This window comes from Haemaphysalis longicornis, unplaced genomic scaffold, assembly GCF_048455015.1.
Source record: "Haemaphysalis longicornis isolate Haplotype H1 unplaced genomic scaffold, Haemaphysalis longicornis Haplotype H1 scaffold_12, whole genome shotgun sequence".
NCBI lineage: Eukaryota > Metazoa > Arthropoda > Arachnida > Ixodida > Ixodidae > Haemaphysalis > Haemaphysalis longicornis.
In genome coordinates this window covers 42,462,409-42,489,773 of record NW_027526225.1, presented here as the reverse complement: position 1 = coordinate 42,489,773, position 27,365 = coordinate 42,462,409, and positions in this window count along the sequence as shown.

Below are 27,365 nucleotides of genomic sequence, written 5' to 3'. Positions count from 1 at the left end.
CAATTTTAGCAGGAGATTTAAATGTTTGGCTTAAATTGCCTTATTTCTCAGTGAATAAAGCATCATTTGCTTCCGGGAAAGCGCTTGGGGTACGATGAAACACCTAATCTTTCGAATAAAACAAACTTTTGTTTTCTCTTCATGGCTCCTTTCAGCGAGTTTCTAACCTTCCTACACTTCTAGTGCCCGGACAAGTACAATGAACAACTAGGGGTGAACCGTATCAAAGAGCATGTATAGTGCCGGTCCTTCACTCCTGACATTGACATAGCGAAGGGTGACGTGTTACAGATTTTACATCTTAATTTCCGGTTCTTGACGCGGCACACTCGTTGTATGTCGACGGCACGACTTTGGAAGGGGCCTTTTGCCGTGCAACTGTACCCACTCTAGGTTTGTTAAGAAAGGCATTTGTCTATACAGCCTAGAATCGGCTGTGCGAAAGCCATGCGTACTTGTACTAAATTAGTGCTTCACCAAACAAATGGAATGTAAGGAATGAAGTTCTAAGGCTACTTGAATTCTTTAGTAACGTCGTTAGCGAAAGTATTACTTCGAAAACTCAAGGGCGGCGAAGGACACACACACAACTACAAAGAAAGAAAGATGCATTTATTCACAGACACCTATTTGCGTTGTCGTTGTACTTGATTGCTAGAGCGGATATCAGCTTTGAAATTTCGTGTCAGTACTCCTTTAAGCGGGTGCATTAGCCCTTCTCACGCCCGATTCCTGGCCAATCCCCCACGTGGGTATGTGCCATGTCAGCGGCCAGGCAGCGCGCGCCCATCTCCCCCCGTTGCCAAGGAAGACGAGGAGATTCCTGGCCAATCCCCCACGTGGGTATGTGATGCGGACATCGCCGGTGAACGCAGGTTCAGGGTCGCTTAAGAAGTGCATTGCACTTAAAACAACGAATCAAGGGGTGCACGCCAAAAAAATGAAGGTTCTGCCTCATGCACGCAACGTTTCCCTTTGCAAAAATAAAAGGTTGCCGATCACAATGTTGTTCTGCTAGTCTTTTCAGCACGTAACAAGCATTCGCAGATTCACCCACTTGACAAACGCAACCAAAAAGGGACGATGCTCAAAAAAGCATGATACGCAGCGAGTGTCCGAGTTAAAGAGGTACTGCGAGGCAATTGTTCCCAAGCGGGAATTCGTATATGCGGGAAACTCACTGCTGCAAATGACTGGTTTCCAATGCGTAAAATTACAACCAAGTGAAGAAGGCCCATCTTTTGTGCCACTGCCAGAAATGCAGGTATGAGCCAATTTCGCACCAAGTTAAAATGTTGAATAGAAGCCGGGATCAACCGGCACGTGAAATTTGGCAGGCGTACCCGCGGCGGTGTCTCCGTGTCTTAGGCTTAGTGCTGCTAAGCCCAAGGACGCGGGATCCATTGCGGCTTTGGGGGCTGCTATTCGGATGGAGGCAAAAAGCCAAAATACTCGAGCGTCGATATTTCGACGCATGTACAAGGTCCCCAATTGATGTAAAGTGATCCAAAAGCGTTCTCCGCTACGGCGTGCCTCTGAGCCACGGGTATAGCTTCGGCGTGTTAACCCCCATAGTCTGAACTAAAGCAGGCATACTTTACAAAGAAAAAAAAATAAATTCGGTAAGCGGCACGTCCTCCTCTCTTTATGATTGTGACATAAGGTTGTTTAATTCCACCCGTCCTTAGCCTGATTGGTCTTCTGAAGTTCTACGCACGGCTCGTGTGCCTGTACGGCCCTATATGTGTCGCTGCAGCTCGATGCAATATAACCCAGTTTTAGTGGCGCTTGTTCTGCCATCTTTTACGTGACAGTTTTTTACTGCTTAAAAAAAAGTCTCAAGCTATATACAATTCTGCGAGAAGGTTAGAATGGATTGAATAACTCTTAATCCTAATAGTTTTATTCAGAGGAAAATAAATACTGCAGATGGCTGGTCGTCCCTACGTATTCGTAGAATAGTTTCAGAGGCCTACTTCACTTTCATCGCTATACGAAACAAGACAGCGAGGGCACCGTTTATCCTTGAAAAAGATTAAGAGCGCCACTTTTTGATTTTCTTGGAATGCTTGAGATGATCACGTCTCCTAAAATATTAAAATATAAAAACAAAGTGGCTGTTACCCAGTCTATACGAGCAACCAGAATCTCGCATTTTGTGCACGCCAGCAACGTATACAGGTCGGCAAGTGAAGACCCAGCCCCTTCTCGCAATGCTCCGCCTGCAGACGCGGCAGCCGTAAAGAGAACCATTGATAAGCAGTTAGCGTAGAGCCTACCTCAAGCTAGCGCTTTCATCAGCAGCAGCATCATTATTAGGCTCTCGCTATTACATAACAACACTCTATATGGTTCAACAAGGGCAATGGCGCGTGATCGTACATTACTCTTCACTCATCCATCACTCTCGCTATCCAGCTTGTTAGTTTCTGCCCGTCGCTTCCGACGCCCAACTTTGGTGAGACGCAAGATGAGTTCCCCTTGTTTTTTTTTTTTTTTGAGCGCAATATTATTTGCAATGATCAGTTACTAGTGAATCACACAACATTGCCGACTAGCGCGACAACATTTCTTACCAGCACACAAACAACTTTCGAAAGAGCTGGAGCGAATCTCCCGTTCCCTCCAGACGAATACTTTCCCCCAAACCACCAGAAGTCACTTTTTCGCTGCTACCTGTTTCCCCTCGTAGTGTCTCTTTGGCGAGGCCCCCCTTTCCCCCGCCTCAATCCCTATCCCACCCATGAGCTACCAGAGAGCTCCCAGAGGGCTGTTTATGTAGCCTGTGCTTCAGGTATCTTGAACTGAGGAAGTCGCCCAGAAGACTCCGATGAGATGTGCTCAATAAAAAGCTTTTTCTCTCCCCGTCTCTTCTCTCTTGCTCTACATTTATTCATTATTGTTAATCTGTACTGTTAGGGGCGTGCCATGCATCAGTTAGGGAAGAGTCGATCACGAGAATGGATATGAATGAAGATTTGATTCGCCTTCCACCGCAGTGACTTGCGATGAAATTTTCCCCTTGTGCCAAGGCAACACCAGAATCTCAGCTAAAATCCTTCTTCTGAACTACTCTATTCCTCATGGTGAAGGGACTCTGAAACACTTCCGATAAACACTTTCACTCTTTCCTTCTGGTTTGGAAGCACTGAAACCTTCAGTTGTGGCCAGCACAAAGCGGAACTGCGTGATTTGCTCGTCGCATCTGGTCCGCCTTCCGTTTCTTCTTTGCACTTGTGGCTGCTTTTGTGAAGTGTACAGCGAATGCGTTTTGTTGCTGCAACTCAGAGGAAGCCGGCCAATGGCCGCTACATCATTCCAATGACGTAATTCAAGCGCTCGGAGAACGCCAATACCAGGAAAGAGAGAAAAACCTTTTGAGCAATTTTCGAAGTTACCTGACGGGCATAGATCAGTAATTTTTGGCTGGGGTATTTTGTGACCCCCTATTCTAAGTGCTGGATCTGCTTATTCACTGCAGTGTGAAAGGCTATACGATTTAGAGAAAAGTTCAGAAAATTGTTGCAGGGTCCTTTTAATAAAAAAACTTGTGTCGAGTTTGAACTCAGTCATACAAAGTTTGCATAGTGATAGGTTGTGTTCCAAGCCGAAGACGCGCAGTTAACGAGCACACAATTGCCCTGAAAGGCCAAACAGTCGCTGATCGGCGCAGTCACCTATTTAAGGAGCGTTTAATGTGAACGTCGATGGAGCCACGCCTCCTTGTATCATTTTATGACGGCCCGCGTGCGCTTCGAAGTATTTATTATGCTTATGGTAGTGGTGGCTTTGGGAATTCACCGAAATGTTACTTCCAGAGAACAAGCTTGCGGTTGAGCGGCACAGTCATGTCCTCGCATACGTAATAATGCTTATGTCTTGACCTTGGCCCCCTGCACATAACAACATCCTGTGCTAAATTATTTTGTTTTTTTTTTAAGTCCCGACCCTCAGAACCACACATACTGCTGAAGAGGGCCTCAACTGCCAAGCAAGGCCACGGCATCCCGGACTACGGACGGCTTTCACCGGGCGGGTGCTCCAACAGCAGCACCAGCGCTCGTAACATAAACATATATTCCTCATCCGCTTCCTTCACTTCCTGGTCCTCACAGTTTCGCTTATGATCCTTAATACTTCTAGATGGGGAATTCTATCAGTGTATGGAAAATTGTTTCCTTGGCGAGTAAACCCATTTTAAAGGAAGTAGACGGACGTAGAACTGAAACGAAACAAAGTAATTAGCCTGAACGATCTCACTGAAAATCCCATTACTTGAGCCACGTAAGACCATGTAAAATCATGGCGTGGAGTTAGACCACACATTCCAAAGAGGCCATCCTCGCAATAATTGTGTTTTGCAAAGCAAGTACTTGCACATTGAAGGGCTGTCGAGACGAGATTTGAGCGCGAAATGAATCCCTGGACTGACTAGTACGGAGGACATGGGGAGCTCATTATTCCCTCGAGGTCGACATTGCTAAGCCCGGATCAAGAGGTCAGAGAGTTAAGGCAAAAGTCGTTCCCAATTGACAGCGTTTTAGCGAGCGCATTGCAGGCCACCAGCATATTATGAGAATAAGAAATACGGCAGCCGCAAAGAGGCTCGCTAGTCCCTGGTGGTGCTTGAGAACAGTACCACGTCCCGCAAGGAACTCGTAGCGGTCACTGTCGCTAACTTACTGCCTTATTTTGACGTAGCTGAACAAATGGAAGACCGCGCACTAAAAGATACAAGAATTCATGCGAAGCCACCTCTTATTTTATGAAGGCACCAAGGACGTAATTGTAGAAAAAAGCTATTTTCATTCAGGAGTGTGGGGCCGAAATATGTATCAAACATTCGCACCCGCACACAGACATCGCCGCTTGCTTCCGTGCAGAGAGTGAATGGTGATCTGGCATCACATTTCGCTTAAGCCGTAATAGCTCGTCAATTTAAATTGCAAGGTGAAGATATCTCTGTTCGAATTACTGAAACTCAGACTGAACAAAAGTGAAAAATATGAAAAGTACATAAAGATTTGGAAGAAGGAGGGCAAGTCAATAACTTAATGCTTGAAAAAGACCGTGTTTGCTGTCTGCATTCTGTCTTTGAAGGCGACAGCCAGCACTTTCTTTATCCAGCGGCCGAATGTAGACAACGGCCTCTTTTTTGCCTTCTTCAAAACTTTATAAGAGGAGGTGGGCATTCCATTCAACCATAACAACCGAGCTGATGGCCCCACTGAGGATGAAAATGCTGGTAATATTGCCCTGTATGTTTTTTTGGCAAGTACCCACGTGGGTGGACTGGCAAGGGCAAAATAATTGATTATAGTTACAATAAAATAATTACTTATTTCCAGCAAAAGAAGGCCGAAAATGAAAGTTGTTTTATTAAAACCCAAAGTACCCAATAATTGTGTATTCCTTGGCAATTCAAGCTTCCCGTAGCAGAAAGGTAATCTTTAATAGATTTATATATATTCCTTTTTGAGCACCCAAAGCTTGTTGGCCAATTGAAGAGAGAATCGGCTCCTCCAAAACTATCGACTTAGCTGCCGAGAAGCGGTGACAGTTCAGAAGAAAAATGTTTCAATAATTCCTGTACGTGGCATCACACTCATGGTTCCGTGGGGATTTCATCCTCCTGCTCGTACTCGTCACTGATAGCGGGAGTTTCTGCGTTTCTGACCCGAGACACGGGGCCCTCGTGTGTGAGCGCACCGTAAATAAATGCACTACTGCCCACATCGACGAAGTCTGTAAACAATACGTCATCGAAAACATCCGCCGTGAGGATTTGATTGGTCTTAAGTGACATACCAGTTCTCGCCGTTCCTCTCTAAGTACACAGACGACAAAACCTCGAGGGTACGCAGCGGATGCGTTTTTCTAGCCGTGTGCCAGGCGCTAATCTTCCGGCGTGGTGAGTTGCCCGAAGTTCGAAATATCCGTGGCGCCATATCTCGTGTTCCAATATAGTGCCATTTTTGAGCATACGCTTCTTTGGAACTTGTCTGGACCAAATCGAGCAGATCGAGACACTGAAAAATTTTAAATACGGAATTTCTAATTAACGAGCTTCTGTTGTATTTCTTTTAATATAACAATTACAGACAGATCCACGCCTGTGAAATCTGTTCAAGCAGCCGAGCTGACTTCGGTTCGGCTCCCTCCCGCAGGCGCGGGGGTCCCTCACAACGCCACTGGCCGGGGTATATACCGGAAACGGAAAAAATGGTCCCGGAAAAAATGGTCCCGGAAAAAATGGTCCCGGAGAAAATGGTCCCGGAAAAAATGGTCCCGGAAAAAATGGTCCCAGTGACCATCTAGGAAAAAATGGTCCCATGGCCCAGCCAACGTGTTTACCTTCATGTTAGTCCGATCTGAACTTTGTTGCAGTTTGTTTTTGTCTCTTTGCGTTTGAGCTAAAGGTTTGAGAAAGAGATGGAATGCTTAAATATTCCTATAAGGGGCCGAAATTAACGCCTTTGGAGGCTAAAATCTAACCAAGAAAATTGGGTAGACAGACGGACGGACGGACGGACGCTTTGATGGATGGATGGATGGATGGATGGATGGATGGATGGATGGATGGATGGATGGATGGATGGATGGTAGGGCTGAGTATGGACTAAACATTTTAATGCAAGTAATTGGATTAAAACCGCACAAGCAACTGCGAGGCCTGGAACCATCGGTTTAGTAGCTTAGTCGAACACAGCCATCTCAGTGTCCGGAAGGTCACAGAAGCTCTACGCTGCGAGGTTTCGTCAGTATCGGTGAAAATTGCACAAGAATAAGCCGTGGGAGCTCCATCAAAGAAGCTCACAGCGTCGTCCCGGGGCTAGGACATTTCGGTGCAAGGCATATCGGTGCAGGACGTTTCGGGGCAGACATTTCGGTGTACGGATATTTCGGTGTACGTACATATCGGTGTATGAATACCGTTTCGCTGCACGGACACCTCCGTGCGCAAACATTTCGGCGACCGAATTATCGTGTGCTTGCTTGTTTGAAACAGCCGTTATATTTTTATTTTCGCTTAACATGGGTTATAGACAACAATCTAGCGCAGCACTTGCATTTTTAGATTGGTGCCGTCTTCAATTTTTTCCAGGTATTTTTAGAAACTGAACATTTGTATATTTTTCTTTAATACCTCGTTCATTTTAACAAGACAAACGTTCTTGGTTCGATTAACCGGCTTTACTCGAACAAGACTTTTTCTTGCCTTGGCGAATTCGGGACCAATTTTTCCGGGACCATTTTTTCCTACCTTGGATTTGGGACCATTTTTTCCGGGACCATTTCTTCCGGGACCATTTTTTCCAGGACCATTTTTTCCGGGACCATTTTTTCCGGGACCATTTTTTCCTACACCCGTATATACGTACCCGAAGCTACCCCGGGGTGGTCTGGTCGTTCATCAGCGCATATTTGGGCGGGGGGTGCACGTACCGCGCGCCGAGACCTCGCATTGTACTGTATATTATTATTATTATATTATTATTATTATTATTATTATTATTATTATATTTTCCAAGATGGCGCCCAGTAAGGATGCGTGTGTTCTGTGCTCGTGCGTCTTCTACGGGAAACTGAAATTTTTTCGTTGCGGAGAGTGCAACAGGCGTGCTCACGCAAAGTGCATAACGTTGCCGGACGAGGACCTACAGTCTATTAAGTCAGGCGCGCGTCGTTTTGTGTGCAATGCCTGCAAGTCTGCCTCGTCGCCGTGTGTGCTGGCTAGCCCTAACGACGACTACGGCGGCGTTGCTTCGGCGGCGACCCTTTCGTCGAGCCCTCCCCGCACAGCCCCCGCCACCCAACCTGTTGACCTTGCGGCCGAGCTGCTGTCCATGCGCGCCCTTCTCGTGGACGCTCTGGAAGGAATTTCCTTCCTCTCCGATCAGGTTACCAGGTTGGGAGAGGACAATGAGCGGCTGCGCTGGGGCAACGCGACAAAGGCTGAAGCTCACGCCGATGTCGTGAAGACCCTGCGGCAGGAGGTGCGTGCACTGCGCACAGATTTGACTCGGTTGAGGGGAGACCCTCCTTCCCCCTCTCGGCTAGCCGAGTTCCCGCCGCTTCCAACCGCGTCGTCCGCGGAAACAATACCCCCACTCCACTGTCGCAGAGCGCTTCGCCTGCCGCATCGCCTCTCTAGTCCGATCCCAGCTCGAAGGTGGTTTCTTCGAAATCCCATCGCCTGGACCATCCACCCCTGCACCTACCCCTGCAGCAACGCACTCCCAAGAACTCCGTACCGCGTCCCTTGGCTGTTGGTGTATCTGAGGGATCTGGTCTTGTGGCTGTCAGCCGTCGCAAGCCCCCAAAAGCTGTGTTTGTAACAAAACTGGTTCCGTCTACAACTTCAGCTCAAGTTTTCGAGCACCTGTCCGGTGTGGGGGCCGCCCCATTTGTGTGCAAACGTTTAAAGACGAGGCTTGACTCTTACGCCTCTTTCGACGTCGCTGTTGACGACGCGTGTTTTGAGCGGCTCAAACACCCTGCGCTGTGGCCTCGGCACTGTCTTTTCAAGCCCTTCCGTGGTGAATTGCATGAAAAAATGATTCATGCAGAGCAGCAACGACTTGATGAAGATGGCAGGTAATAGTAGCTTTGATTGCTTTTATCAGAACGTCCGTGGACTTCGCACAAAGTCAGCTGAATTCTTCTCAAATGTCGTTTCTTCTTGCTGGCCTATAATTATTCTAACAGAAACTTGGTTGTGCCCGGACATAAGTTCCAATACCTTGTTCCCTCCGCATTACCAAGTTTTCCGGCATGACCGTGACCCGTTGCACGATAAGCAACGGGGCGGTGGTGTGCTTATTGCCCTACATGACTCCATCAAGTGTAAACGCCGCCTTGACCTTGAATTAGAGAGTGAGTGTATTTGGTTAGAGGTGTTTTGTGATCGGGGTGAACGGCTCTTAGTGTGTACATACTACATTTCCCCCGAGACACATGCCAGTGAGTTCAGAAATATCCTTAACACAATCGAAACTACAGTAATATCTCACAGTGATCACCATTTCCTTGCCACTGGGGACTTTAACGCACCGGGGATTTCTTGCGAGACTCAGCGGGTCAGTCAGGCGTCTCACCCAATATCTCCGAAGTGTGACTTTCTATTTGATTTTATTTCCTTTACTTCCTTGCAGCAGTGCAACCTCATTAGGAATTCATGTGGGAACGTCTTAGATTTGTGTCTGACTAGCTTGGAAGCTGTAGACGTCTCGCGCAGTCATACTAACATTGTAAAACCGGACAAGTTTCATCCGTCATTACATATTTCATTGCATAACGTATCTCTCCTCCATTACAGTCCCCCTGTTTGCACACCAGGAAGCAGTAGTTACGACTTTGCTCGTGGTGACTACATTGGTTTATTTCACTTTCTTAGTAACACTGATTGGTCACCAATAGCTAACCTAAACGACGTTGATGAACAGACCGATTTTTTTACTGAAGTTGTTCACGATGGCTTGAGGAGCTTTGTTCCCCGTAAATTTGAAAAGAAAGGCAATTTTCCGCGTTGGTTTTCTGCTGAATTTAAACGAGCTTTGGGGAGGAAAAATCGAGCGCACAAGCAAGGTAAGAAAACGGGGCAGGAAAGGTGGCAGAATGAGTTTCGTCAACTCAGATCTCTTTGTAAATGTCTGGTTAGGCGCGGTAGGTCGAATTACATTGCCTCGGTTGAGGCTGATGCAACACGCAATGCAAAAGCTTTCTGGGGCCACGTCCGTTCTCAAACATGTAAAAATTCACCTGGGAACATTAACCTCATCGATGAACGAGGAGAGAGCATATCGGACGTTGCCAATGCCTTTGCGCGACAATTCCGTTCCACTTATGGCAACAACAGTGCAGCTTGCCCCCCTCCACAATCTCTAGGTTACTGTAAAAACTCAGAAGTGCTGGTTTCGGAAAGTCTCGTTTTGAAAGCTCTGAAACAATTGAAATCGTCATTTTCATGCGGCCCTGACGGCATTCCTTCTGCCGTACTGAAAGCGTTTGGTGATATCCTAGTTCCAGTATTGACGTGTATATTTCAAACTTCTCTCAAGTCTGGCAAGTTCCCCGCTCGTTGGAAGAATGCAAGGGTTGTTCCTGTATTTAAGACAGGTTCTAAATTGGACCCCACGAACTACCGACCGATATCTATTCTATGTGCTGCTTCTAAATTGTTTGAGTCAATACTGCATAAACTACTCACATTCAGTATAAATACCACATTAATACCTGAACAGCATGGTTTTTTCGCGGGCCGATCGACCACTACCAATCTCGTCAACTTCATGCTGCATGCTTCGGAAGCTGTGCAAGGGAGAGGTCAACTTGATGTAGTCTACTTTGATTTAAGCAAGGCTTTTGATGTCGTCTGCCACGAGCTCTTAGCCAAAAAACTATCTGAGCTTGATATACAACCATCCCTGATATCTCTTATATGCAATTATCTATGTGATAGGTCATGTTTCGTGCATGTAAATGGACAGTCTTCTCTTTCCTATGAGGTCACCAGTGGTGTCCCTTAGGGCTCAGTTCTCGGGCCACTTCTCTTCTCAATCTTTATAAATGATGTAGCGACAATATTTAATGATTGTAATTTTCTTTTATATGCCGATGATGTAAAAATATTTCAATCTGTTTCCAACTCTGCCAGCTGTTCCGCTCTCCAGAGAGCAATCTCGTCCTTCTCGCATTGGTGCTCATGCAACAAACTCCTCATTAATACATCTAAAACTAAGGTAATGACATACACAAGAAAGACTGACAACATCTTGTTTCCCTATACCATCAACGGTGAATCCCACGTGTGGTAGAGGTTAATGACCTAGGCGTCACTTTCGACAGTAAACTGAGCTTCTCTCCACATATTCAGGTAATTACTCGTAGAGCTCTTCGATCGCTTGGCGTTGTCTGTCGCGTGTCCAAGGAGTTCAAGGAGCCGATTTCTCTTCTCAAGCTCTACACAACTATATGTCGTCCTCAGCTTGAATATGCATCTGTTGTCTGGAACAGCACGAGCAAAACAAACCGTAAGCTTGTAGAAAGGGTCCAAAATAAGTTCGTATCTATCTTCAACCATCGCTTTGGGGATAGTAGTAGTTATAACCCTGGATCGCCCTCTTCATTGACGCTATCATGCTTAACTTCCAGGCGGAACAAGGCTGATATTCTCTTCCTCTTTAAAATTATGCACGGCATAGTGTCTTGTGGTGAGCTGCTACAGCATGTTCGTCTTTATGTGCCGCAAAAGTGGACCAGGAAACATGATACCTTTTGCAACCCCAATTGTCTGCGTGTCTTGTGCCCTGTGTGCCGACTGTAATGCACGTACAATCGGTACTCGGATTACCTTGATATATTTAATGATTGCCCTACTCTGTTTCGCAAACATGTCTGTGAGTTTGTATTGGCGTAACTGCCAACTTTTCTTATTCTGCATTTGTCTTTTATCCTTGAGTTCATGCACTTAAATGACTTTCATTCCGTAACTTCAACATAAGCTATCCTTTCGTTTTTTTTGTATTTTGTATTTTACTTTGTATTTGAAAGATGTGTACATTATGTTTCGTGTGTTTCTGTTTCCGTGCGCCAGCACAAAGGCCGACCCCGGCTGTTCTTGGGCACGCAAATAAATGATTGATTGATTGATTGATTGATTGATTGATTGATTATTATTATATTTTATGCTTAGTGGCTTCCCCTTTCTAACGGTGTGGTGTTGCACAGCCACCTTAGTCGTAACTCGTAACGCCACTGTACAATCACCTCGCCAAAAAAAACTCGCTTTATAGAATTTTCGTGCTAACCTGACTTCTACTTTTGCATTTCTTCCCAGATTGTTTTCTGCTCTTTCCCCTCCAACACTCTAACATTGTTTTACTAACCTGTAACGCTGTCCAATTCACTTTTACGTTAACCTTGAAGCCAAGGGCTTCCGGAAGCTCGATGTCTTCCTCACTGAGGACTGCACGGATAAATTTGCACTCCGTTGCAATATGTCCCATGGTTTCTGGCTTCCTGCCGCAACCTGCGCACAGTTCTTCCTGTACCGGCTCACGGATAAGCGTTTTTGTCCACAAGCAACACGCCTGGGCTTCAAAGAACAATGCACTCCCTTTGGTATTATCGAAGAATTTTTCCCTCCTAATCTCCCGCTTCCCGATCCTGTAGATATCTAAGGACTTAATTGCGTCCATCCTTTTTGCCCACGTCGTTGTCTCTGATTCTTTCACTTCACTTTTTATTGCCTTGGTCGTTTCTTCTGCGCTTCCAGGTTACATATACTTTGTTCTGAGGCTTGTGGTTCTGTTCCTTCAGTCTGGGTCCACGCTTTTCATGTAAGGATACCGTAACACTTTGGCCGCTCATCTCTGGTCATCAATATTGCTAAGCCGTTCTTCAAAACAAATCTTGCTGTGTGCTTCTCGCGCTTCAATGAAGGCCCATCCAATGTCTCCCTGCACTTTACTGTGTTCTCCTAATGCCAATCGACCCACCGCCCTCTGACTTACATCTAGCCGTGATTGAATATCTGATTTAACACACACTACTGCGCTTGAAAAAAGGTGAGTGCCGGTTTCATTAAACCCTTCCTAATTCCTCTGACTACATCATAGTAGTTGTATTCCCACTGTGCTCTGTGCTTAATCACGGAGGCGTTTCTTTTGCCTTTCATTCTTAAATGCTCCTTATGAGTGTTTAGGTACGCCTGACCTTCGTTTATCCATATTCCCAGACACTTGTATTTCGTTGCCCACGGTATTGTTTCTTGTTGAACAAATACCAATTCGTTACAGGTGTCGTGTTTAAAACCAGAACTCCCAACTGGCTGTGCTAAGCTCTAACCCCAGTTCAGTGACTTCTTCCCCGCATATATCTGTGAGCCGTTGCAGACACTGTTCGCAATTCGGTAATAGGGCTAGCACTAGTACTAGCAGTAGTCTTGCCATGTATAGCACGGACAGCAATGGCGACAGAGGACACCCTTGCTTTCAACTTCTATTTGCGACTATGGGTTCGGTGCACTATAGCTCCTCCCAGGAAATTTGCATCTCGCTCTCATTGCAAATTCCCTGCAGCGGCTGCATCACGTCCTGGCCTAATTTCTCCCGGCCAAGTATGCTACATTGAAGTTTTCCCACCCCGGAGCCAGGCACACTCAGTGCGCTTTCCCCGTGGCGTACGCCATTGCTCTCCGGAATGGCCTCCCTCGTCACACGCGGGCTCTCTACCTGTGCTAGCTTTCCATTTAACACGTCTCGCTGTTACCTTTAGGTTTTTAGGTCCTCCACCAACTCGTCAACCTGTACCCTAGGCTGCTGTCTCTCCTTCTCTAGCCGGTCGAGGCGCGACTCCATCACGCACATCCCACACATGTAGTCCTGCCGTTTCACCTCGAATGAATTGAACCTTGTCTCCTCGAGTGGGCACTCCCGCTTAGACCTCATGCATGCAACGCCCGGCTTCTTCTTCGGCGGCATGTTTCGCAGCTAACTCACTGTTGTCCACAAAGTTGCTACTGTCGCTTTCCCCCGCACGTGCTACGCTCGTAAAGAAAAAACAAACACCGTGCGATGCTTGCCTACAGCATCTTTCATAATTGGTGCGATGTCAAAAAGGTCTTTAAAGGGTCCATGAAGAGAAAATACAACTTTGTTCATTTTTAGGCTTCAGTACCTCACTCAGCTCCATTCCGACCACGAAAGACGTTTTTTTTACTCTGATAAAAACGCAGGAAACACTTAAGATCTTTTAAATTTCGCGCCACAGTGACGTGTTATCGGAGCGAGTGACGTCATACGGGCCAGCACTAAAAACATAATTTTCAGTGGGTTGGGTGCACGTTAGCATTCGAGTGATTCGAACAAACGGAACTAGCGGCCCCACTACAATCGTCCAGTCTTGTGTCCTGGCGATTGATTAGTTCGGCCGCCGTCAATCGCCCAAACAAGATTTTGTGACGTCATAGAAAAGTTGCTGGAAACTGGCTAGCGAGTCGCCACAGCTCCACACGTTTTCTTTATTATCTCCGTTTTTTTTGGAAGTTTGCGATGAAATCGGTAATATTTTTATCAGAAAAAAGCAGCCTTTCTAATAAACCAAACTAGTAATTTGTCTTCATGGCTCCTTTAAATACCTGCTACTACTACAACTGCCTTACTTGCATTTGCTCTACAGCATTACCTCCCTAAAATAAAAAGAAAAATCTAGAGAAGCTATAGCACTCTTGTGCAAGACTTTTTTCGCGAAGCTGTTGTAGACGACCATTGGCCGACACGTAGCTAAAATCAGAAGCACACCCTGCCGTTCAGATCGCGGCCTCTTCCTCGGCCATGCGAACTACTGAAACCAGGCCACGCTGCGGACTGCTAAGACGCTGCTCCCGACGTCTCTTGTACAATACTGAGCGCATGCCCACGCCCTTGTCACGGCTTCCCGATGGAACGAAAACTTGTTTCCATCGAGTGGCCGTGCCCCTGTGGAATGTTGCGGCGACCGCTATCACGTACGTCTCTTCCTGTTGTAGAGAGGTTAAAAGAAGTAATCTGAGAGATATAGATGGGCTATTGCAGTTGGCAGGCGCGCATGCGTGTTCTCGCACTTTCGCTTACCTCCGGTGCAGCTATACGGCGCTCCTCTGCGGTTCTGCCACAGCTCACGTGCTCCAATTACTTATGACGGCACCTGTATTGTCGTGGACAAGTAAACTGCGAAAACAAAATTATGAACCAAATCACGGGAAATCGGAGAATACTATTAATTGGGGTCACATACTGGCACGCTATTAGTATATTTGGAAAGCCACAATTTCCAAGTTTGATTTTATGACTAGGCCACGCGTCATTTTGACATGCATTGAAAGAAATCGCGTTCTTTCTATGTTCTGCTTCATATTTTCGTGTTAGCGTTTCATTTTTCCGTGACTTCACATGTTGACCTGATTTGTAAGACTCTCGCCTTTAAAAAATGTCACGCACCCCTCTGTTTCACGACGACGACGGTTGAACGCGAGGCAGTGTTGTCAGGGATTCTTTGTTTGCCGGCTGAGTTTCGACTTCGACTCGTAAACGGTTTCGACTATGACTCGTTGACCGTTGACTTTGAGCCTTCGCCATTTTATTTCGCAAAAAGAAAACTTCGTCTTCAACTATCATCGTCGTTAACGGAGGAGCGCATCATTTTTTTCTCTCATTTGCGCGTCCATGCACGAACCTGCAAATCCACGCTGCCTTGATGACGTCGCAGTGGGACAAACGGATAGACGTCGGCTGCATAACGCGAGAGGCCCAGCTTTGATTCCGACAATGGCAAGCGGTTGTTTTACTTTCACTTCAACCACGATCATCATCATCGTCAGCAAAAGTGCGCTTTCCAGAAGTGCGTTTGGACGCGACATACGCCCTGAGGGGCACATAGAAAGCTTCGCTTTAAAACCATTAGCGCATTGGGCACATTTTTTCAGCTACTGAGACAACCTGAAGAACTATTCGCAACCTGAATTGAAGTACGCATTTGGTCTCTGCAAAACTGCAGCAATGCAGTGGACAAGAGAGAGAGAGAGGAATTTTATTGAAATGAAAAAACACAGAAAGGTCGGCCTGATGGTAGTATATCTGGCCAGCTATTCTGTGTGTGGGAAGGGAAAGGGGAGGAAAGAGTGTGGATAGAGGACGAGAGAGATGAAGATGGCGAAGAAAGAAATAAATGGCTATGTATAGAAGATGCCTATACCGATACTGTGCATGTGTTAAAGTTAAGCCGGACGGGCCTCAACTACAATATCTCTGAGAGGCCGCTGCTACGCAGAAATGTCACCACAGCTTTAAATGCCTTGTGGGAACGCTTCGCGTCTGGCCAAGGTCCCAGAAGCACTTCCTCCGACACCACACGACAGTCCAAACGGGCCAATGTTCTCGCTAATTGTTCTCGAGAATGCACATAGCGTGCACAGTGGCAGAGAACATGCGAGATAGTCTCTGGTACATGGCATGTCTCACAGTCGGGGTCACTCGTAAAGCCAATGAGGTGCTTGTAGCTACGGGTAAAGGCTACGCCAAGCCGTAGTTGGTGAAACAGCAAAACATGCCGAAATGTGGGCAGGAAGGTACCGCTGTCAAGTTCGTCCAACCTTTTTCCGCTCTGCCATTTGGGGTGTCGTATTCCCCACCTCGCTGCTTCTTTTTAACGCATGCAAACGTATAGACTGAGATGAACCGCAACAGCGTTTTTTTTGTTTTCAGGTGTTCAGCCCCGATAAAAATTCCGAAAAATAAAAAAGCAGAATAATTGACTACTGGGAACTTCACAACACCTGTGTTCGGAACGCAAAGTACACTTTAGGGGAGGATTCAAGGCAATAATTATATTCTAATGCATTCAGTTTTACGCACCACAGGCAAGCGCGTAAAAATTCCTAGCAACTCTGTTTCACGGGTTGGCGGATGGAGGTATGATAAAGATGCATTAGCAGCTTATAAGGATTGGATTCTTTACTTGAAACTTTTCCAACGAGGCGGAAGCCCTTCGCGCCTGCGACCATGTTCTTCGCACACAAGAAAGAAGCGCTTAAGGTTTCTCGATTCCTTACCTCAACTTTGCTCTTCGTGAACAAGAAAAATCCCGTATGAGATTACCCGAAAGAAGTCAGAGCGTCTAAAAGAAAGTTAATCTGGCCAGCACACGTGCAACTCCCAATAGCCTCCAAGGGGGGCTTCAGGAACAACGGACCATGCAGCATATTAATGAGGAAGAGGTGGCTGAACGAGCGGTGCCGCTGTGGTGCTGAGTGTTATTTCTTCCGCTGGGAGACCATTGCCGGCATCGTCACTGATTAAAAAGACTGATGTTCTGGAAGTGAACAAAAGCAAAACTCACATGAGACAGTAATTAATTCCCTTCAAGAACTCTTTCTTAGCTTTGAATGGATTTCCGTGCTCGGTACTAGTGATGTGGCCGAAATGAAGAGAAAGAAAATCAATTAAGCCCAGTTGGCATTACGTGTATCGATCGTTTCGTGTTTCTATGAGCTTCACTCGGGCTGTGGCCCTTGAAAGTTAAGGTAAATTTGAGCAACCTTCTCTCTCAAAATGTTTTTGATTACATTTGTTCCTTTTCGTGGGTGTGGATCTAAGTTTTTATTACAACCTTAAAACATCTGTGGAATACGACAAAACCGCAAGACATTGGTGACCGTCAAACGGGAATATGAATTTGAGCTTTGCTTTGTGTTTGTGTCGAGAAAACACACGCAGTGTCCCAATAAAACTCGGTACAAAACCACGGATCCATTGAGAAACGACGCTTGTACAGAGAGCACCAAGGTGTTGCAGAAAGTTATGGTTTTTGACAGTTTTCCTGCCGTTACTGCGAATCTATTGGAACCTCGCAGACACTTCGTTGAGACTCGTGGTGTGGGCCAATTTCTTGCCGCGTCAATGTTTGGCTCCGGTTAATAAGCATACGTTGAGCTTCACAACCCTCCGATAACCTGGGAGTAATCCCTGTCCTGCGTTGGTTACTTCTGGAGCTCGTAGACACCCTCCTTCGGGGGGCAGTCCAAATTGCCTTCGGCCTGTTGTTAGCTCTAAACGGTGCATGTTGCACCAGTGCGCTGATGAGGAGGCCTGTGGTAAGGAGACGGGCGTTACGTTCAGCTGCAAGAACTGTTAGCTCGAACCACTGTAGCATTTGTCATTTATGAAAGTTGTGCCCTAGGTTCTATCTTGCAGCGCTGGTCTTATGTTCCTGAAGTAGTTTGTGGTATGGTTTAAATACTCTTGCTTTAATTTGTTTTAAAGCAAGGCTTTGTAGTTCTACCCCGAAGGGTTCTTTTGCGACTATTGGTGTCAATGGAGAAGTGCGGCGAACAAGTAAAATATGTTACTTGTACCGCCAGCAATCGAACATGGAACGAATAGAGAAGTGGAGAGCAAGACCGTTGCCTTAGCCATTCAGCTACGAGCACACACGGAAATGGTGGAGACAGACAGTGCACTCACCGAGTACGTCTGAGGGTTTACCCTTCGCATTTTAGCGGAAAGCCACGTGATAGCGTCACGCCACCTTTTGAGCCGCTGTGCGTTCCGCCCACTGCACGCGTAGCGGCCGTGTGCGTGCCTTGCGCATCGCTAGAACTTAGTGAGAATTAAAGGGAGCTCACACCAACCCTTTCACTTCTCCTCCATCTCTGCCACCAATCTCGCCGCCTCCGCGGGCAGCGGCAGAGACGGAGGAGAAGTGTGATCGTCTAACACCGGGTTTGAGCTTCCTTTTATTTTACAAAAAAAAGGCTTTTCACCCATTTGCATCCCCGTTACAAATCAAGTAACTACAATTCATGGATCATGCGTTGTTTAACCTTAGAAAAGAACATCTGCTTGAAGTAATAAAGTCTTTGTTTAAAGGAGCTATGAAGACCAAATACAAGTTGGGTTTATTAGAAAGACTGCTTAGTCCCGATAACAATGATACCAACATCATCGCAATCTTCGAACAAATAACGGAGATATTAAAGAAAACGTTCGAAGCAGTCGCGACCCCGTATCCAATTTCCCGCAACTTTTCTATGACGTCACGGAACCTTGTTTTTGCGATTGGCGGCCGCCTAACTGACCTGTCGCGACGACACATGACTGGACGTCTGTAATGGGGCCTCTAGTTCCATTTGACCGCATCACTTGAATGCTAACGTGCAGTTAACGCACTGAAAATTATGTTTTATTGTCGGCCCATATGACGTCATTCTTGCTGATAACACGTCACTGTGGCGCAAAATTTGAACGTTTTTAAATACTTCTTGCTTGTTTCTTCGTTAAAAAACATCTTTTGTGGCTCTAATGGAGCTGAGTGAGATACTGAATCCTCGTTCTTTCAAATTAAACGAAGTTGTATTTTCTCTTCATGGCTCCTTTAAGGGCATTTCACTTGCCTCTGGTTTCACTCATGTAATTGTTGTGGGTGCCGGTTACAGCGTCGATTTCCAAGCACCTTCACAGGGTGTATTGGCGCGCATTCTTTTCCTTACTTAGGTGTATTCATGCACTTTTATACAGAATTGTGCATGAAATGCTACCAATATGTACTGCTGCCACTTGTATAAGGTTTTCGGACCTTGCCTGAGTGACATGTATATTTTATTCTCTACCCTTCGCGATTATGTTAATAAACATGAAATAAAAGCTAACTAACAGTGTTTAGCCGCAACGGTGGACGAAGTAGTCTCTCTCGGTAGCTGTGGGTCTGAAAATAACACTTTTATTCTGAAAGAAAAGGGCTTTGAATTTGTTTGCACCTCCTAATAAAATAGGAGTCGTGATTACAAAATATTACTAAAAGGATAACACTAAACAAAAGCATGATTCTTTTTTTGATTTTGAGGATAACCAACGATCATTGATGGCACATTTCAATTCTTTTTTGTTCAATTTTGGTCATTTCGATTTTTGTTCATATTGTGTTTCAGTTTTCTACTGTGAAATTTTTTAGTTTACTGAACCTGCACGGGGCAGACGATGGCTCAAGAATACACCAGAAAACCTGAGACATGATTGATATACATGGCTGCGACCCGGCAATGATGGATCGTTTTACTCCTTTATTTAGTTAGGTTAGATTTAGATTTAGTTACTTTTTTGCATGGAAAGCGAAAGTTCAGCGTGGATTTTTCTACAATAAACCTTGTGTCTCCTCTTTCACCGCCCATCAGGAACCGGTTTGAAGTGCTTCACCCGAGAACATTGAAGACGGGTGTTTTTTGAAAGTTAGGCAACTCTATTGTGTTTTATGCGGCAGGCAGTCCGGCAGAATATTTGGCGCTTATTCTCAAATCTATCGACAAGGCGGGCGCAGTTCTACATGTTACAGCGCATGCACCAGCGAAGGATAGATTGAAATTTTATGCAGCTACCGTGGCACGGAACGCAACTAAGAATAGAGTCGAGTGCTAGCAAGGATAAAGAGTGCTTGAACAGTGATGTCACATTGCTATCCATAGAAACTTCTCCCGCTCTTTTTATTGTAAAGCAGTATATATCTTACCCCCCTCCTCCCCGGTTTTCATTCCGGTGTCATAGAGTTACTCGGCGCCGCTCCGGGGCTCCTCCTCACCACTGCTGACACCCCTTCCACAAATATACTCCCCCTCGCCTCCACTGATGCCCCTTTGGCAAGTTGCGTAGTCGGCCGCTAACGGCGCTAGGCGGTTATCAGATAATTGCGAAAAATAAACAGAAGCACGGATGGGCGCAAAAAAAAAATGACACCACCTTCCCACGAGGGAACCCTGAGTTGATGCGAAGCATCTCGGAGGTTCCGAAACGTTCACGAGATTGGGTATCCAAATAATAAAAACATTCCCGCGCCTTCCCGCGGGGGCAACACGAGTAAATGCAGAGCATTGGGGGTCGTTAACGCCGCGTAAAGTCGCGTTAGGGTGGGTTGTTGAGCCGTAGTTGCGTTGGTGTTGGTTTGGGGTAGAGAGAGGAGAGTAAAGTCGCGTTAGGGTGGAGCGAGCGTCAACCAAGGAAGGAAGGAGCAACGCAGTGACTGAAGCACGAGCGACCAGTAGCCGCTTTATATTTGCAGCGCGCGCAGTAGAGGGAGAGCAGTACGGGGAGGAGAGCGTGCATGCGCAAGCAGCGCGCGCCCTTCCACGCCCCACCGCGCTGCTATCACGCACCTGTTACGCCGAGACCGCGACGGAGCGAACGGGCTGACTACGACGCATGCGCGCGCCAGCTGCTGTTGAGAGAGAGGAGGGAAGGAGGAGAGGCGCACCTTCTGCGGACGCGGAGCTGTGGACGCCGTCCGACGCAGGAAGAGGCGAGGCTAAGAAATGCTCTGCATTTAAAAAATGACGGAACTCCGGACGGCGCAGCGTGACTCAACCGAAGCAGCAACTGAGGGAGCGGCGCGCGGACCGGGTTTATTATATAGAGCATATGGAGTGGACAGGAGGAGATGAGAGAGGAGACGCACATGCGCGCTCATCGCGCAGCTGCGGTGATGAGTAGCGCGCGCGCTATCACACAGCTGTCGTGGAGAGGGTAAGAGGAGGAGCCGCGCGCGCTATCGCACAGCTGGTGGGGAGAGGGGGAGAGGTGCGGACTGACGACGGACGGACGACAGAGCCGAGAGAAAGAGATGATTTGCATCTAAAATGCGCTTACGATTACTACACTCCCTAATATGAAATTTGTGCGCACCGCGAGCTGCCGTCTTCTCGGCCACGGCGCATTTCTGCTGCGTTTCCGGAAGTGTTCGCGTAATCAGGCATCGCACGGGGGCGTGCGCTACTCTGCTGCTACCTCGCAGTGCGCCGCTGCCGCGGCTGGCCAGCAAGTTGGAAATCGTGTTTAAACCTCCCGCGCAAATTTTACGTGGTTCGGATTAGCCCCGCACAAAGGAGCAGCGAGCATGTTTGCGTATCGTATTTGAACCTCCCACCCAAACGTCACGTGGTTTGGATTAGCGGAGAATGGAACAGTGTCTGGGGAAACTGTCAGGGGAGGGCGCTCCTTAGTGGCGACACATGAAACATGGGCGAGGGAAAAGCAGTGAAAGAGATGACGCCGTAGCCGCACGTGTCGTACTCCACTTCACCCTTCGCTAGACGGTTTTCGTCGTTTTCTTTCTTTCGTCGCAGCTGCGTTCACTGACTCGGTTACGCGGACATAAACAGACGTCGCCCCAGCGAAGCCCAGGTAACGGCTGCCAAAGGGCTTCCCCCTAAAACGACCAAAAGCCGGCGTCGCTGTTTCCACTCAAATTCAAGTCGCCAAGTAGCTGCGAATCCATCGCGGTTGAAGAGAAACTTCCCCAGTTGGAACACCGGCTTACGCCCATATTTATTTTTCACTTTGGAAGGCCTTCGGAGCGACATTTTCGCCGGTGTCTTTTTGGATGTCGTATATTATAAAAACAAGAGAAAGAATTGTTTCAATTACCGTCGGGACGGGAGAAAATCTGTCTCCCTGAAGGGTTCTAGGGGAGGAGTACCGCCATCAAGCCAACCAAGAACTGCAACAACAAAAAAAGCATGGCCCCTTACTAAATTTTAAGGCAGATCGCCGTAATGCAGTGGTAATGATTGTCCGGTTCTTGTAAAAAACAAGACAGGTCATAATTAGCCAACAAAAACACCACTTTGTGACACAAATCTAGGATTTTTTTTAAATTTTTATCCACCAAGCTTCGTAATGTAGGCATGCCCGAAGGACATTTATGACATCGGCATTTTCTATTTTGATTGAAATTTTAGCGGAAACAAGAGGCACGTTTGGAATCACATGATTTTTATGCATTTCAAACGTAGGTTCTACTACATTTACTTGTTTTTGTGTTTACTTTTTTTCACGCCAATAAAAATGACCCTTCTTCCCTAGTTGCGTATAGAGTCGAATACTTTCTTTGCGTTGTTTTTTTTTTTACCCTGTAGTTGCTGCTCTATTGTCGTTTTTTTAATATTGGGTTCCTTAGTTGTGCTCCACCGGGCAAGTTTTGGTACACTTAGTTTTCTTTTTTAGTGGGGCGGGGGGTGGTGGCGTGCCTCTATGTTTTTCTCGGTTTCGTTCCTTCTCACCGTCATTGAAGCTCAACACAGAGTCTCTTCCTCACGGTGACGATACGTGCGTACGTTCCCTCCCGTGGGTGTGCCCCAAAAGAAAATTTAATCTCCTTCTCACACGCAGGGCCACACGTCATACGCCACCATCTCGCTTGTACAGATTTACACTAGGGACCATCAAGAAGCGGCAATGTTGGCTGTTAAAGCGCTTAGCATACATCCCCATTTTAATCTCCTTTCGTTTCAACGCTTTTTCGCTCAAATATTGTGCGTTCATGATTTTTTACGAAGATCTATTTTCGCTTCTTTTCCTGTTCTATACGGCGGAGGCCACACTTTGATCTTTTTCCCTCGTCAGCACATTAACCTCCGTCCGTTTTTATTTAAGAGGAGATGGGGGACAACCTTTCCTTGTATCTGATGTCCTTTGGGTTCCTTAGTGCTCTTCTCTATGACTACGACGTATTACCGACCAGCGTGTTCCCAGAAGGTGTTGCGATAAGGGAGCGTCACCAGTGTGAGCCGTTTAAATGTCGAGACCTTTGTCATGCGAATGCAGGTGCAAGCGCATTACCCATAATTCTAAATTCTAAATGCATTGTCCAATGTTATCACGGTTCTGTAACTTCCTTTCATGTGTGAGCGGTTAACGGTAGCTAAAAACATTAGTTCTCCGTTTTTGTCTGGCATTTGCAGTGTTACACAAGGCAGCGTGCCCGGTGCTTTACTTTTAATAATTTTGGCAAAAACTTGTCCTCACACGTGTCATGTTGCATACTCAGGAATGCCTGCAGGCTTTCGCACAGATTCATTATCTTTCACGCTTCTTTTAGTAATTACTTGCATTATGTTTCTTCTTTCTTGTTTGCAACATTTTTTGACGTGTGTTATTACTTATTGTATAACGGATTGTGCAATGCCTGTTGCGACTGTGTTTCTTCACAGTTCAAAGTAAAACAATTTCTGAATATATTTGCTAAAGTTGTACTCAAACGTTTAGGAATTTTATAACGTCCAATATTAGTTGTGGAAAATTTCTCGTAGAAGTCTCCTTTACCCATTTTACTGCACGTCCTGTAAGGTATTTTTTTAAGAAATACATGAATGAAATGCTCGGCTTCGATGCTGCGCAGTGCACCATCACGTATCGCACAAATCTTCGCTTCTTGTTATCTTTTTTTCCTCAATTCAGGTTATGCTAGCTACGTCAGCACCACCAGACCTTATAAATAAAGCATGGCCATGCTCACCGTTTGACGTAACCACCATCACAAAAGCCAAACTTTGATTTTGTTTCTACCCAACCCTCCACACCGGACACCAATCGCTGTTTCTCCAGCTGCCGCCCCCTCAATACAGACTTCGGCTGTTTAGAGGCGAGCACTCGCGCAGAAGCAGCTCTATCGAATGGTCCGTGCGTCCACGCCGTTTTATTATAACTGTTCCGGAAGCGACAAACCTCACGGTTCTATAGCGAAAAACTTGGTTGTGCCAGCCCGCTCGAAGACGACAAAGCAGTGTTTCCTAAGGAATCGTAGATTAACTCCCGCGAAGCGAGCGTAATATTAACGGTGGTCGCAGCTGGCCGTTAAAGCTGGACGCTGCATTTTCTTCCGCCGTCTTTGTTGTCCCCAAGGGAAACGAGGCGGAAGGAAACATTTCCGGTTTCCTGGAAACGCCACGACTCATTGCTTCCTGACTATTGTCGTGATATTGTAGCAACAGCTGCGGTGAACCAGCGACGGATTTCGGGCTCCCGCTCCCGCATTATTTCACGGCGCTTGGAAACAGCAGAGGCCGGATGGCTGCTTCGTGGCCTCCCAAACTGACCGCATCTCTCCGTCTTCAAGACTACGCCCGAGCGTGACATATTGACGCGTCTTGGTTCTCTGCGTCGGGCATAATCTGACAAAAGGGCCAGAACTTGGCTGGACGATGTTTCATTGCGGAGCTTAGTCGTGCCACTCGTAATTGAAGGGGAGATAACCTCGACAACACAGCAAAACCGACTCGCAATCAGTATTTTCTGTGCCAGACAACTTTGTACCAGTTTTGAATTTCCTGAAGCACAACAAAATATATGAACATTTGTTTCTGCAGGCTTCCCCGATTAAAGAACTCTACTGCCGTGAGTTGCTGCGAATGTGCAGGAAAGCGCATTACATTGCCAACGACAGGGTGGTTCGACAAAATAGGCAATCATCATTCATTTTGAAGCTTGTCTGGAGACAGCAAAATGTGAAGGTAAGAAGGCATGAAAACACAAGACGACATTTCAGCGGGCTTTCTTTTTTGCAGAATAAAGACGCATGGTTGCTACGTCTACTAGTGCTCCTGGTCGCTGACTCGCGGAAGCTCCCGCGACAGAAGAGTAGGGACATTTGTTCGCTCGTCATGCTGAAATACATCCATGGAGGTGGCCTTCATACAACGTTTGTAAAATATAAATTATATTTGCGCCTGAGTGGCCAAGTGTAGTGGCCAAGTGAGTAAATACAGCGACTGGCGAAGCCCAACATAAGATTTGTCTAAAAAATGTACGTGCGCACGGACGACACGCAAGGCGTGCAAGACGCTTTGCACTGGCAATGTCTCAGCTCAAATGCACTTTTTCATTAATGTTGAACGCTCGGCCATGTCATTTGTTGAATTTACACACAGGCCACTTCGATTGATTATTCTGGAGCATTGTGGTACAGACACCCGACGGGAACTTGGAGTGCACACGCCCGTGGCGCAGTCCCCAAACACTTGCAACCTCACTTATAATATTCCGCTCCATTCATTACTTAATCCCACTCAGTAAAGACTGAGCCGGTCCGACTTACAAAAATTATTGCCAAGGAATTTCTATTAATAATCTTTCCTCACTTAGAGGGAGGCTCACAGTTTTCGGACATGATTATATATACTTGCAGTCTTCGATGCTTCAGCCTTTAGCACGTCACAACAAGACTCCTCCTAAAATGAAGATAGCCGCAACAGTACCTTTTTCTATATTCACTATCACTGTTAATTTTCCTACGGAGGATCCTTTCATGTGCCCATACAAAAAAAAAACTCAACCAGCGGACATTGCGTCCGCATTTGCGGGACAGCTGCGCTAAATGCTTCAAGTGTCATTTGTCTTAGGTTTCGGTATATCGACTTGGCCCGTTATGGTTCCAGCAGTGCTCGTCACAGTGCAGCGCAGTATCAGCAACGCCATTGTACTGACGCTGCTTACTCAAGGTCGTTACCACCCGCTGCTCGCCCACGTTTTGTCGCTGTACTGTCGTGGATTGGACCGATTGCTTTCCTGAAGCCCGGAACAACGAATAGACAAAACAAAGGAAACCCAGATGCTCGTTGCTGCTCCTCCAACAACGACATAAATCCTCACAGCCTCTTTTTGCACACAAGGCCATATAAGGAGGACCATTCCCATTATAAGGGCGACCATTTCCAGCAATCGTCAATGTGTTGCACCTTTTATACTTGTGTAGTGCTCTTCGAGCAGTGCACACTGGAACTCGGTTTGCACGTACAACGTGAGAATAGCACGTGACCCTAAGGAACGCTGTTTTAAGGCCCAGCAGGGGTAACACTTCACATTCGACGCTGTTTTTGTCGAAGTAGGGCGAAAACTGTTTAAGTGGACAATGAGATTCGACCAGAAAGGGCTGCAGCGTTATTTCTGGCATCAAGTTCCTGGTAAAAACGAAGTGTTGCTTCAAAAAAGCTGGGGTTACACAAAATCGACCAGAAGCATGTGTTCTTAACTGTCGCCCCACATATTCCGTGGGCGCCGGTTTTAGACAAGGGAACTACATGGGCACGTTATCTTTCTCTTCCGTCGTTAGTGCGCAAGGGCAATACTTCTCGCTGTGCTATGTCATTGGGTTATGTCGCTGAAATAATTTACTTCGATCAGTTTTGCGCTGCTATGTATCTGATGTGACGAAACACCTAAGAAGGAGACAGAGAGAGAGAGAGAGAGAGAGAGAGACAGAAATTACACCATTGCATTTCCGATATGTGTTTTTGTGAATCCTAGCAGATTCACCAAAAAATGCCGATAATATTCCGCCACGATTCCCTGAATCCTAGAGGCAGCTTCGGATATTTGTGTTGCTGTGAGTGGATAGCCTCGGGGGTACGCTGTGAAGAACAGTCTACCGTCACTTGCTTGTCTTTAAATTGTCATTTGTGCGTGAATTGATACCTGCATTGAATTACTGTCGGTTGCACCTTTTTGCAGCGCATGGCAGAGCCATCCAGTGCCAGGCACGTCTGCTGAGGCTTCTGCCGAGTGCTGCGGTTTCAGTAAAGATGTTGAGAACGGGGATTGATAGAAATACCACTTGGCCATGAGTATGTCTGCAGCCTTCGCTACGTTACTCCCTCTTTTCTGGCAAGGGAGAGGAAGGGCCGGTGAATATTGACACCTGGCTCACCTGTAGTAATTTTAGTAAATTTGTATTTAGTACGGATTACTTAAAGGGCCTTCCTTGTCGTCGTATCTCGTCGGGGGTCACATTATCTACCCACCGTCGCAGTGACAAGGCGTCTTGCACCCGAACACAGGCTTCAAAAAGATCACCGATTCTCCTGGTCGCGATGGAAGCCGGGTCCCTTGCGTTACGAAGCCGATGTCCTTCCCATTGCGCCACGCAATAACACGGTACTCACACGCAAAGTGTTTGGGGTGATCTTTGCACAGCGCCGTTGCCACGTAGGCCGCAAGTACAGTCATGGACAATTCAAAAACGAACCGCGGAGCGCACGGCCAAAGATACCGGTGCGGTCACCTGGCAGC